Source organism: Pelodiscus sinensis, chromosome 5 (genome assembly GCF_049634645.1).
Source record: "Pelodiscus sinensis isolate JC-2024 chromosome 5, ASM4963464v1, whole genome shotgun sequence".
Lineage (NCBI taxonomy): Eukaryota > Metazoa > Chordata > Testudines > Trionychidae > Pelodiscus > Pelodiscus sinensis.
Window position 1 is genome coordinate 80144744 of NC_134715.1, and position 13629 is coordinate 80158372.

Consider the following 13629-nt stretch of genomic DNA (forward strand, 5'->3'; position numbering starts at 1 on the left):
TAAGTTGCTAAGGTCATTTTGAATTATGTCCCTATCCTCCAAAGAAGTTGCAACCCCACCCAGTTTGGTATCATCTGCAAACTTAATAAGCGTACTCTCTATCCCAATATCTACATCATTGATGAAGATATTGAACAGTACGGGTCCCAAAACAGACCCTTGAGGAACTCCACTTGTTATCCCTTTCCAGCAGGATTTAGAACCATTAACAACAACTCTCTGACTACGGTTATCCAGCCAATTATGCACCCACCTTATCGTGGCCCTATCTAAGTTATATTTGCCTAGTTTATCAATAAGAATATCATGCGAGACCGTATCAAATGCCTTACTAAAGTCTAGGTATATGACATCCACCGCTTCTCCCTTATCCACAAGGCTCGTTATCCTATCAAAGAAAGCTATCAGATTAGTTTGGCATGACTTGTTCTTCACAAACCCATGCTGGCTATTCCCTATCACTTTATTACCTTCCAAGTGTTTGCATATGATTTCCTTAATTACCTGCTCCATTATCTTCCCTGGGACAGACGTTAAACTGACCGGTCTGTAGTTTCCTGGGTTGTTCTTATTCCCCTTTTTATAGATGGGCACAATATTTGCCCTTTTCCAGTCTTCTGGAATCTCCCCTGTCTGCCATGATTTTTCAAAGATCATAGCTAAAGGCTCAGATACCTCCTCTATCAGCTCCTTGAGTATCCTGGGATGCATTTCATCAGGACCTGGTGACTTGCTGACATCTAACTTTCCTACGTGATTTTTAACTTGTTCTTTGTGTATCCTATCTTCTAAACTTACCCTCTCTCTGCTTGTATTCACTACGTTAGGCACACCTCCAGACTTCTCGGTGAAGACCGAAACAAAGAAGTCATTGAGCATCTCCGCCATTTCCAAGTTCCCTGTTACTGCTTCTCCCTCCTCACTAAGCAGTGGGCCTACCCTGTCCTTGGTCTTCCTCTTGCTTTTAATGTATTTATAAAAGGTCTTCTTGTTTCCCTTTATGCCTGTAGCTAGTTTGATCTCATTTTGTGCCTTTGCCTTTCTAATCTTGCCCCTGCATTCCCGTGTTGCTTGCCTATATTCCTCCTTTGTTAGTTGTCCTAGTTTCCATTTTTTATATGACTCCTTTTTTATTTTGAGATCGTGCAAGATCTCCTTGTTAAGCCAAGCTGGTCTTTTGCCATATTTTCTATCTTTCCTACACAGCGGAATTGTTTGCTTTTGGGCCCTTAACAACGTCCCTTTGAAATACTTCCAACTCTCCTCAGTTGTTTTTCCCTTCAGTCTTGCTTCCCATGGGACCTTACCTACAAGTTCTCTGAGCTTATCAAAAACTGCCTTCCTGAAATCCATTACTCAATTGTGCTGGTCTCCCTTCTACCTTTCCTTAAGATCATGAACTCTATTATTTCGTGATCACTGTCCCCTATACTGTCTTCCACTTTCAAGTTCTCAACTAGTTCCTCCCTATTTGTTAAAACCAAATCCAGAACAGCTTCTCCTCTGGTAGCTTTTTCAACCTTCTGAAACAGAAAGTTGTCTCCAATGCAGTCCAGAAACTTATTGGATAAATGTATATCACAAAACTCTCTAGAATAATACGTAATTCTTCTTTACGAAAAAAGTTTGCTGCCAAAACCAAAATGTATATCACAAAACTCTCTAGAATAATACGTAACTCTCTTTTACAATGTATATCACAAAACTCTCTAGAATAATACGTAATTCTTCTTTACGAAAAAAGTTTGCTGCCAAAACCAAAATCAGTATAATTATAATGAATGCAATGCTCGCTCTCTCTCTCTCTCTCTCTTATTTCTCTCAGTCCCTCCCCCTACAAGGATGCTTTGAACCAAATTCTGTACTGGCTTTCACAACATACAAATACCCTTTAAATTAATAGGAGCTATTTTGTATAGAAATTAAGACAGAGTATGAGCCTTTTGAATTAAGTATGAGGGGCTTATCTACTATATATATTTAGAGAGTTTGTCTGTTTGATCAAGAACTCCTCCTAAACCATAAGAGCTAATACCACCAAATTCAGCATACGGCTTCCTCTTATCATAACTTAAAGTAACATTAGGGTTTGGTTGTGCCAGGAATATGGGATTGCTTCTCATAAAACCAAACAGAAAAGAGAAAGAATCACCATATCAAATACAGTCCTCAAAAGTGACATCATAGAGTAAATGTGGGAAGAGACTGAACCAAGATGAACAAGAAACATAGGATGAACATGCAATAGGATTGCTTCTCAATACAGAAAAAAGATAAAAGGGAGACATTTGGAGTAGTACTCTGTTTGGGCTCAGTTAAATCAATGCTTAAGGTTTGAAAACTAGAAGACAATGTTATTGGCAACTAAATTGACTATAGCCCTTTCTTGTTAAAACACAGCAAGGGATAAATGTTTTATAGAGAAGAAGAAAAGAAACTTGATGGAATTCCCATTTTAAAAATTACACAATTACACACATTTTAATAATCCCTTTTTTAAAGAATTCTGAACTAAAAATGAACTTCATAAAAATAATGCTGTATTTTTTAAAAATACACTCATTTTTAAAAAGCATGTACACTTTCCTTTTATTTAAAAAAAACCTTAATTGAATTAAGAACCCAAGCATCTCCAGGTAAATCTGCAGGTTATAAATATTTATTTTTCCTCTAAATTAGCTTTGGAGGCATAACCTGAGAAGTAAGAAACTTGGAATAAGAATTAAACCACATAAAAACTACAGCACAATTCAGATACTAAAGGGGCTTGATTTTTCAAAAATACTTCCCTCTAACTCACTCCTGGGCAAAATATGGCCCGCAGGCTGCATCCAGCCTGCCAAGCCACCAGATCCAGCCTGTGAAAGATGCTCCCCAGCTTGTCCCACAGCCCTGCACATTGCTCAGAAACATGGCTACCTGACCTCATTTCCCTTTCAGAATTGTAATTCCAAAGGAGAAAGGGAAGCATCAGGCACTGTCTCTACCCCCAGCACAATCCCTATGTCACATTCCAAAACCCTGCACTCCAGCCCCCTACCCTACGTCACAACTGCCTCCTTCACCCAGATTCCCTCCTGAATCCCAATCCCTTACCCCAAGCCCCCTTCTGCACCCAACCTCCATCCCAGACTCTACACCTCCTTCATTAATATCATGGAAGAGTGTGACCCATTTTCCAAAATCTTGGAGTAGCCCCATCAAAAATTATTGTTTCCTTCTCTCTCCGCCTTACCTCTAAATTCTTTAAAATGACTGTCATCCTTACATGTAGGCTTTAGAGAAATTGAGAATATAAATAACAGACTCTTTGCGAAGGGATTGGAATAGAATCTCATTTGCTTGACTTGAATTCTAGAGCCAACGTGAGTGAGTCATCTCTTGGACTATTGAGTCAGTCCCACACTCTTCAATCACCAAACCTGAACGGTGCTTCAATATGACACACAGGTTGTACTACCAATTACTCAGTTGTGAGCGCAGAGTTTTGCAACCCCATGTGCCAGGTCGCAGCTGCAAGCAGGTGTGACCTGACCTGGCCTGATTTCTGTGGATGCTATCACACCCATGGACCCCAGCTAAAGCCTTTTGTAGTGCACCGCACAGCCCTCTCTTCCCAAGCTGGTCTGAAAGGCCACCCACCTCTCTTCACTGAAATTGCTCCTGAAGAGCCATATCTGCGATGCCTAACAGAAACTAACCTGCTGATTATAGTGAGCTTGTGTGTACCTACAATTGATATATTTATCTTATTAAAAAATAAAATAAATCTCTCAAAGTGCTATTCTGAAAGCCTTGAATTACTAGAATATGGTCAGTTATAACCTTTAATGCTATGCATTTCCTTACCTTTTTACCTGCTTGTGTTTTGAGCAAAGGTCTTCAGAGCATGGCTCATGCCTTCCTTTATGTTTGCAATGTGCTCGGCCTTGTGGGAGCTGTCAGAAACAAATGATGAACTTCATAGTAACAACAACAGTTCAAGTAGTTCAAGCAGTTCAAACTTGCTCAGACCAGCTGCTTACAAATGTGTAAAAGCAAATTCTGACATTGAATGTTCAGTTTGGAACCTGTGGTGTCCCATCACCTTGTTTTACAAAAGCCATTGCATGTTGGAGGCTGAGGGGACTCCCAGAGTATAGGAAAGAATTTGAGTTCACCAAATGTCTCTTGTTTCACTCAATCTGTTATAGAATGATGCCTGTCTTCATATTCTTACCATAAGAGGCCTCTCTCAGGGTTAAAAGTCTCATATTTTATAGGGGTTGACGTAGCTCCTACATTCTAGAAATTTTTTCATTGTCTTTCTCCTCAGTGCCTCAAGCCCTGGGCAAGAACTGACAAAATTAATTAACTAAAAAATATTTACATGAGAAAAGTGAATGAAATGACTTGATTTTTCTACCTACAAGTAGAACCGTAATTAGACAATTTTGACAGATTTTGCCACTTCTCATGTCATAATTTCCTACCCTTACATTTCCTTCAGTGTCAAGGAATGAGAAATCCTGACAACTGATAAGCACTCATGGGTATTTACTAACTCTGATAAAAGGCTGGGAGTTTTTTCATATTGTATCTTTTCTCTATATTTGTATAGAGAGAGAGAGCAATTTTTGATAGTAAAGCATAAACTCACAAGTAAAAATTGACTTTTGGCACCAATAGAAAAACTAAAGGGATGAATTTTATGAAGAGGAATCAAAAGATGTTTTAGTAGTTAAAGATTTTTATCCCTGCATCTCTTTGTATGGATTCTTTTAGATCTTTTAGGCCCCTATGCTGACTGACCTTGCATGCAGAGGACAAGGAGGTTGCCAGTGCATTACAGAAATGATGGTTTTGATGAAGACTAACTACATTGACCAGGTTGAAAAGTCATCTCTGATTCTCTGATTTATAAGAAGCATCACAGAGCCTTAGAAATAATTTCAAAAGTTCAGTCATTGCACTCTACAGCTTTCTGACAATTCCTGTTCTGGCTCCATTTTTACATTAAAGTAAAACTTGGAATAAGAAAAGTGCTGTAGCTGAAAGACAGTGACATTGGCAGGTAATAATATTTAGCAGCTTTTGAAGTCTTTGATCCCCTACTAGCTGCCTCAAGCTGACTTATGGCAAAGGCTAAATAGTAAGTGCCAAAGCTATTATGGTCAAACCAGGATGATATTATCAATGAGAAAAATTTAGCAAGGGCAGTGCACTTGAAGTAGGACTTAGAATCACACCTGGGGGATTCAAGATTTTCTCACTTCACACTCAGACCACAGTTAAATCTCTCCTGTGCATTTATTTACTTAAAAGGATCTTTTGAACAATTCACATCTTACTAGGATATCCAGGATTTGTAAGTTCAAGAAATCTAAAAGACTTACAAGCAACAAAACATTTCTACTGCTAATATTTACTTCAGTGTTCAATGCTGGCTCACAGCCAGGCCAGTGGCTAAGTAGTCACTGAGCAACAAACTAAGAAGAACTTGATTCAGGAACTTTTGTAAACTGTCAATCTTCCATGCAGCAAGAACTCAGATTCAAGGTTCAAGGATTTCATCGAAAGCCTATTGGAGGCAAAGCAGAACTCCCATTGGCTTCACTGAGGTGAACATCCATCCCCTAAAAGTTTCTTGGGCAAGGATAAGGTTGGGGACTGCACCATGCCTCACTCTTACACAGGGATGGGCAACAACACAGGGTGGTTCACCAGTGTTAGCCCCTGGCAGGCTGCCACTGCTATACAGGCAGTCCCCGGATTACGTACAACATAGGGACTGTAGGTTTGTTCTTAAGTTGAATCTGTATTCAAGTCGGAACTGGCGTCCAGATTCAGCCGCTGCTGAAACTGATCAGTTTCAACAGCGGCTGAATATGGACGCCAGTTCTGACTTACATACAGATTCAACTTAAGAACCCCATGCATCCCCAAGTCAGCTGCTGCTGAAACTGATCGGCAGCTGATTCCAGGAAGCCTGGGGCAGGGGCTTCCTGTAGTCAGCCACTGGTCAGTTTCAGCAGCGGCTGACTTGGGAACGCCTGGGGCAGAGCAGCTGGGGTGCTGCTGGGTTGGTCCAGTAGTGCCAAGGAGCGGTGCTGCGGGACCAACCGGCAGCGCCTCACCTGCTCTACCACAGACCCGGGGCTTTGCTCCACGTCTCCCTGATCTGCTGGGGGGGGGGCCACTAGCTGCGCTTCCCCCCAGCAGACCAGGGACACGGGGAGCAAAGCCGCAGCGGCAGCGGGGCGCCGCGCCTGTGAGGCTTTGCTCTGGCAAAGCCACAGAGACGCGGGACCCCTCCGTCTCCCCGGCTTTGCTCCGGGTGTCCCTGGTCTGCTGGAGACGGTCCCCAGCAGACCAGAGGCACCGGGAACAAAGCGGCAGCAGCGGTGGAGTCCCGCGCCTCCCCGGCTTTGCCACAGCAAAGCCTCAGAGGCGCGGGACCCCTCCGCCTCCCCGGCTTTGCTCCAGGTATCCCTGGTCTGCTGGAGACGGTCCCCAGCAGACCAGGGGCACCCAGAGCAGCTTTTCTCGCCCCAGAGGTCGAGGTGGCAGGACCGCTGCGCTCTGGGCGGTCCCGCTGCCTGCGAGCTCCGGGGCGAGAAAGCCCCGTTCGTAAGTGCGGATCCGACATAAGTTGGATCCGCGTAACTCGGGGACTGCCTGTATTTACCTACACGGCCTCCGGTACCAGTAATAGCAGTTCCCATTGGTGGCAGTTCACCATTCCCAGCCAATGGGAGTGGCAGGAAGTAGCACAGACTGGACACTACTTCCTGCAGCTCCCATTGGCTGGGAATGGCAATCCATGGCTAACAGGAGCTGTGATTGCCAGTACAGGTGGCTATGCAGGTAAGCATAATGGTGAGGGCCCGCCAGGAGCTAACCCTAGCGGACCAGCTCCGTCTCGTAGGCCAGTATTTGCTCATTCCTGCCTTTACAGTACTTGTTGCCCTCCCAGCATAGGAAAAGTTAAAAAATCTTACAAAGTGTCAATACAGCTGCTGGGGGGCTGTGATACAAGTAATTTGGACCTGGGGAGAGGAAGAAGAGAAGGGCAATCATCATGGTATTTAGAAACCAAAATACATTAATTAAAAGTAGCATAAGACTTTTTAAAAGTGAGCTCTGCTCTCAAATCCCTTGTGTTTGGCCACTTGTACTTGGCACTCTGTCTTCCCCCAAAGCTCATGTAAATAGCCCCATCCCTCTGTATCATCCATTAGTGGAAAGGTTGTCCAGTCCATAATTGTGCATCTACCATACTCATCTTCTTCTGCTGGAATAAGTCTGAATGTCTGAAGGAGCTGGCACCAACACTATGAAACCTCTACGCTGTACCCTACCACCAACTCATTTGTATTGGGGAAATTGAGCCCTGAGTCCTTTTTATTGTCTAGCCTTAGTCTGACAGCTATTCATTTAGGGGAGGCTTTCACTCAAATGTGAATTAGGCACACAAGTCACACTGATTTTCTGTAAGACTTTGTGATGCCTAACTGACCTTTGGTCTTTTAAAAATATTCCATTTATTTGTATTTGTATCTGATAATATTCAGTCTTTAAAAAGCACCTGCAACACCTTAAAATGCAGCATGAATAAGAGGTGAGTGCAGAGGCTTCAACATAAGGTCCACACCCTTCAGAGGGGGAGGAACTGCATTTTACAGAGACTTCATGGTGATGAGTTACCTAAAGTCTTTTAAAAAATCTAATCCAGGGATGCCAGGTAAACTGTGTACAGAGTGTAATGACTGTAAGTATCCAGTTCCAGATTAATATGCATATGCTGATTATCTGCCAGACTGGTTACTACCTGACTTCAAGGCATACAAAAGAATTCCAGTTAAAATCCCACCAAATATTACTGGATTATTACAAATCACTATACTATGTGATTATTTAAACACAGGAGTATGGACTGCACATACTGTATGTTATATTCTGACTTGTGCGAGCTCAAAAGGCACCTGCATGAGGTTTTTCAAAGCACGTGTAATACATTTCACTGGTTGTGACAAGCCTTATAAAAATGAAATAATGTCATGCTTTACAAGCATTTCAATCAATGGGACCAAACACATGGAGGGCATAGAAGACGATATTTAACTTTTTCCATCTGTTGATTTAATACCACACAAAAGTTTGAGTCCCATATTGCCAATTTTCCACCATGTGGTAACCATTTAGTTGGGTTTTTTAAAGTTACTGAATTACAGAGTTGAATTACAGAACACAGCGACTATCAGTGGGCACTGGGTGTAGGCATGTCCCCCAGGCTTAGCGCAGGGTCACATACACGGGCAGTAAATCATGGCAGCATTCCTAGAGCAGCACTGGTCATCTTACACAGGAATGAAAGTGCCAGATTGTAAAACCACATGCTTATGTAGTTCTAAAAATAGAGAAGGTTAGTGTCAGATTTAATTGATGTAATTCCATCAGGTTCATGTCATTTTTAGTACACCTGTGGAAATATAGTAAAGTATTGGGGGGAGGCTCTGGGATATGATCGTGTGAGAGAAGCCTGCTAGGTTATATGGAGTCAATTAAATCAAGCGGAGATTATTTTACATGGCTATGCATGTCCAAATGTAACCCAAGAAATGCCATTAGCAACAAGATTTGAAATCATTCCCTGAACTTTCACATCACAAAGTACCATTTTGCACTTCTTCTTTTCAGGTTAAGGGAAGGCTTGAGTTGACAACTTTTGAAGAGAGAAGCACTTTTAAAATACATCACAAATTAGAAGGGGGAAAAACATCAATCATTTTGTTCATTCAATATCAGAGATAAAGATCATTCATTTAAAGTCAATGTGTTCCCAATAGCAAAGATCTGTTGCAGAGTATGGAGTATGATGAATTATCTAAGCATCTTATCTGAGGGATTTCTACTGCTGTTTATCATCACAGTATCAGAGCACCAACTGCAGAAAATCTATACCAAAGATCTGCCCAAGCTCACACATCTTAAAGAAAGCAGCAAATATACCACATTACTACCAATGGTACAATATACTAGGCATAGTAAGATACTGGGTATGTTTTCTAAGTTAGTTATATGTGCGCTCCGGGATGCATCTAGCTTTTCATCCTGTTCCCCGGACTCTAAGGGAGGGGCTGGTGCACCAGCCAGGTGTGAGAGGCATGCATGGAATGCAAGCACTTTCCCCTCACTCTCTTAGCATGTGGGGACTGCTGCCCTCCTCTATCTACCCAAAATGGTGTCCTTGCAAACCAGTGAAAACCTAAATATTTTTCACAGTGCAGAGGGAGCACATCCCAGTTACCCATTTTCTCTTTCCATCTGGGCCATTGTAACTTTTAGGAACGTAAGAAAGGCTGGTACTAGATTAGATCAATTGTCCATCTAGCCCAGTATCCTATATTCCACCAAGGAAGATGCTTCCAAAGGAATTAACAAATTAGGGCAATTTATCATGTGATCCATCCCTGACCATATTGAGTAATAGCCATTGACAGACCTATGTTCCACAAATGTACATAATGCTATTTTGAACTCAGCTGCTTTAAAGTACAATTAAAACCCCGGTTGTATCGCCGCATCACACCTTGTTTTGTCGGAGTGCATCCACACTAACATCTCTTGCACTGACACAGAGACCAGTGCACTGAGGTAGCTCTCCGGACGTGCAACTGGCTACAGGGTACTTTGGGAAGGGTTTGCAATGACTCCAGGGGCAAGCACAGTGTCATACAACGCAGATTTCTCAATACCATTATTCCAGGGGCATCCTAGTAGACATTCAACTGCTCTTACAATTGAAGTGTGTTGGGCAATGCACAGGAAATTGGTGTGTCTGGGATGTGGAGAGACAGTAGGCAATGTGGGAAATTATAATAAGCCAGAGGAGGAGCTGTCTCTCCTCATACTGCCGTGACTATAGGACCCCACATTGCAGGGTTTCATGGCAAATTTTTTATTTTATCATGCCCCATGCAGATTCCGGGGCAGCTGAGTAGATAGTACGTGCTATTCGATTGCCTGGGTTCCTCAGTAATCTCCTTGTTACTGAGGAACCCAGGAAGCTGAGTAGCAAATACCACTGTCTCGGTCACTACAGAATCTACATATCAAAAGCATCTTTGAAGAGATGTTTTTCCCCTAAGCAGCTTGAACCTGCACTGGAAAAGAAAAGAAAAGAAAAGAAAAGAAAAGAAAAGAAAAGAAAAGAAAAGAAAAGAAAAGAAAAGAAAAGAAAAGAAAAGAAAAGAAAAGAAAAGAAAAGGGAGGTGCTAAACTAGAGCTACTCTGAAAGGTGGCGCTGTGGTAGGCCCCAGGGCTTCTCTGGCTGAGGGGAAAGCTTTTGGGACTTCTCCATGTGGAATGAGGGACTTTGTTGCTCAGGTCAAGGGTGGGGTAGGGATTATTAGTGCAGTAGAAATTAAAACAGTGAGCAGTCACAACAGGCATTGTGGGATACTGGTGGTAGCCAATTCTGATGACAAAACAAACAGCAGTGTCTACACTGGTGCTTTGATCCTTTAACTTAGTCCTAAAAACTCTATGCCTCTCAACGAAGTGGTTTTATATTGTCAGCAAAAAAACAGAGCTTGGTGCCCAAAATAATTTGGTAGTATGTACGTCTCCCCTGTTTTGTTAATAAAAGGCAACTTTTGCCAACAAAACTTTGTAGTGTAGACAAGGCCTTAGACAAACTCGATGGTCCAGGAGTTTACAACCTAATCTAATGAATATAATATCCAGTAAGAACAATAAAATAATGAGAGACAAGGTGGAAGGCAGACGAGAAATGGCAAGAAGGTGGAGGAGATTGATTCAATTAATAATGGAAATTGAGGATGTTCCATTCCAACCATTAAAAACCAACAGAAGTGTCAAGAGTGAAAGGAGAGCACAAATGGCTCCTTAAGGAGAACACAATCCCTAGGACTCCTATTAAGATTTTTCTTCACACCCACACTCTATTCCTCTTCAGTTAAGTCTCCGTTTTACAGAATCTATAGTATAGCAATTAAATTGTTTGCTCAGGGCTACAGAGAGATTCAGCATCAGAACAGGAATTAAAACTCAGAAAATCCTTGGTCCTAAACCTGTTCTCTCGCCATGACATCACTCCTCTTTCTGGGAGCATCAGGGAAGTCATATTATATGCATTTGCCTGGACATTTAAGGGCCACTTTTCAAATATGTTTATTTTTGCTATACCTTTGCTTTTGCAGTCATGAAAGAAATGTTAACTTCCCCATAAAATATCAGATGAACCAGAATGGTCTTTCCTGGCTATTCTTCAGTTTAGAAGCTCAAGGTGGGTAAGTTAATATCTTTGATTGGACTCACTTCTGTTAATGAAAGGCAAGCTTTCTAGCTTACACAGAGATCTTGTTCAGATTTTTAAACTCAGACTACCTGATGCAATAATACTTACTCTAGCTAATTATTGTTTTGGCATGAATCACATAAAGTCCGTAGAATGTAGATGTTCTAAACATTTTTAAAATACCAATTAGCTATATAATCGCAGCTACTATCAGTAGTACTGACTATCCTTTTGCTAATAATGCCACAGCTCACAGAAGCTCATTAGCAATCTCCATTAAGAAAATCATTTAAGCATCCTGTAAAATCAGAAGAATATGAGTCAGAGAATTAGCAAGTGGCCTTTTACTAAATGCCACCATTTTGGCATTGTTTGTCAGACAAGACTCAAAATGAATGAATATATAATCTCCAAGCACCCTCTACCCCAGAAAATATTCTCTTTTCTTCTGCAGTATTTCTACTGCATTTTGGATGTCCAATCTGCATGCATTCAATCTGGGAGAAACTGGACTTATGTTAGTCTCTATCAACCACCAATATTTCCAGTACTTCAAAATGTTATGAAAAGTAGAAAAGACAAAAAAGAAGAATATAAGCTTATTTCCCACTTCAGTATGCTAGAGGAAACATCCTTATCTGATTGTAATGGCTGCAAACCATAAGAATAGTCACTAGACAAAAAGAGGAATTCTGTATCTTACTTCAATTATAATATGAAAGCAGTTCATTAATGCTTAAAGAATCAAGTCTCCACAGGAGGTTAATACTATACTCTTTCTGCTGCTAGCATAATAATTTTTCCCAGGGACTTCAAAGCCTTTCATAGCACCCTATGGAAGACAAAGGCTGTTGCAGATTAAGAGAATGAAATGTCTGCACATCACTCTAGAGCTATTTGTTTGGACATTTACAAGGCATTTACTGTAGATGTAACAAATTGTGCCACTGCTGCTACAGAATGGCTACCTAATAAATAAGTCCACTGTTATCCATCTTTCATTATATAGAGACCAAAAGGCCAACAATACAGATTTATTTGTGTCTAACAGTCGCCTTCAGAGTGATGGAAAGAGGACAGGAACAAAGTACAAGAGTCCCTCTCAATTAAAAAAGAATATTGTTATCAGCCTTTGAGAATAAAATGATGCATTTCAGAACCCATTCAGAAATCAAATTAGAGCCTAGATATCATTATGCACCAGCCAAGGAGAAAATGCAGTGCGCCTTTCTTGCAGTTTGTATACCAATCTGTGGCGACCCATGTGGACACTCACAGAAATGAGACACCTTACCCCAGTTGTAGCACTACCTTAACAACCCACTAAGCCAGACAATAGCATGAAGATTTTGGATGCCACAGAAAACTATCCCAGAAATCTGACTACGTCTAGACTACAAGCCTCTTTCATCTAGACTACAACCAGTACTTTTGAAAGAGCGAGCCACTTTTTCAAAAGAGAGCAGCACCCAGGCAGTCTAGATGCTCTCTTTTGAAAAAGCACAGTTTGCATTACATAGTGCTTTTTTCAAAAGAGCACTTCTGATAAAAAGCATTCTTCCTCATAAAACGAGGTTTTCCACTGTCAAAAAAACTGCTGCATTCTTTCAATTTACCTTCGAAAGAACGTGGCAGCAGTCTAGACGCAGGGGAAGTTTTTTCGAAAAAAGGAGACTTTTTTTGAAAAAACCCTGCAGTCTAGACACACCCTAAATGTGAAACCCTAGCGTGCGCTTTTTCTGCTGCACTTGGGATTTATGTTGAGTTTTCTGTATAGCTGAGCTACAGACCTTACCCAGCCCCACCACTATTATTATCTGGATTGTATGTAAATAGGAGCCTTCCAGGTAACATTATAGAGGTGTTTATCAAAATGCAACAAACAAACAGGTCTCTCTTAATTTCCAAATGTCTCTTTTTAAAGAATACATTGGTGGAAGAGGGCTTGGAGATTACATAGCCAAGACACTATCAATTTTCCATAGTAAATGAAAATAATTTGAAAGACATCAAGAAATGCTAGTGGAGCCAATTGTCTTTTTTCTGCATCTCCCCTAGCGCAAAATTACAGGTCAATATTTATCAAAGAAGAAAGTGATGGATTGAGTCAAGTACAGCACAGACCAGAGCCATCCCAAGGGGAGTGTGGTGCCTGGGGAACCCCACTGCAGTGCCCACATGCCCCTGCTCCTCTCCACCCCACCCCTACTCTCCCCCACCTCAGCTCAGGGAATGACAGGAGACCCGGCGTGGCAGCAGCAGGGGTTCCCTCCCCACACCCTGTGGAAGGTGGGAGCCAGAACAGCACAGCAGCCTATTCTGCTTCA

General features: G+C 41.6%; 1 long non-coding RNA gene across 1 annotated transcript in view; it reads right to left on the bottom strand.

Moving 5' to 3' along the window:
* The window catches only part of LOC142829732 (uncharacterized), a 104606-nt gene that overhangs the window by 34911 nt on the left and 56066 nt on the right, over positions 1-13629 (bottom strand). Inside the window, exon 2 of the long non-coding RNA XR_012904476.1 lies at positions 3850-3938. This is a non-coding gene — a long non-coding RNA (uncharacterized LOC142829732). The remainder of the gene's footprint in view (positions 1-3849; positions 3939-13629) is intronic.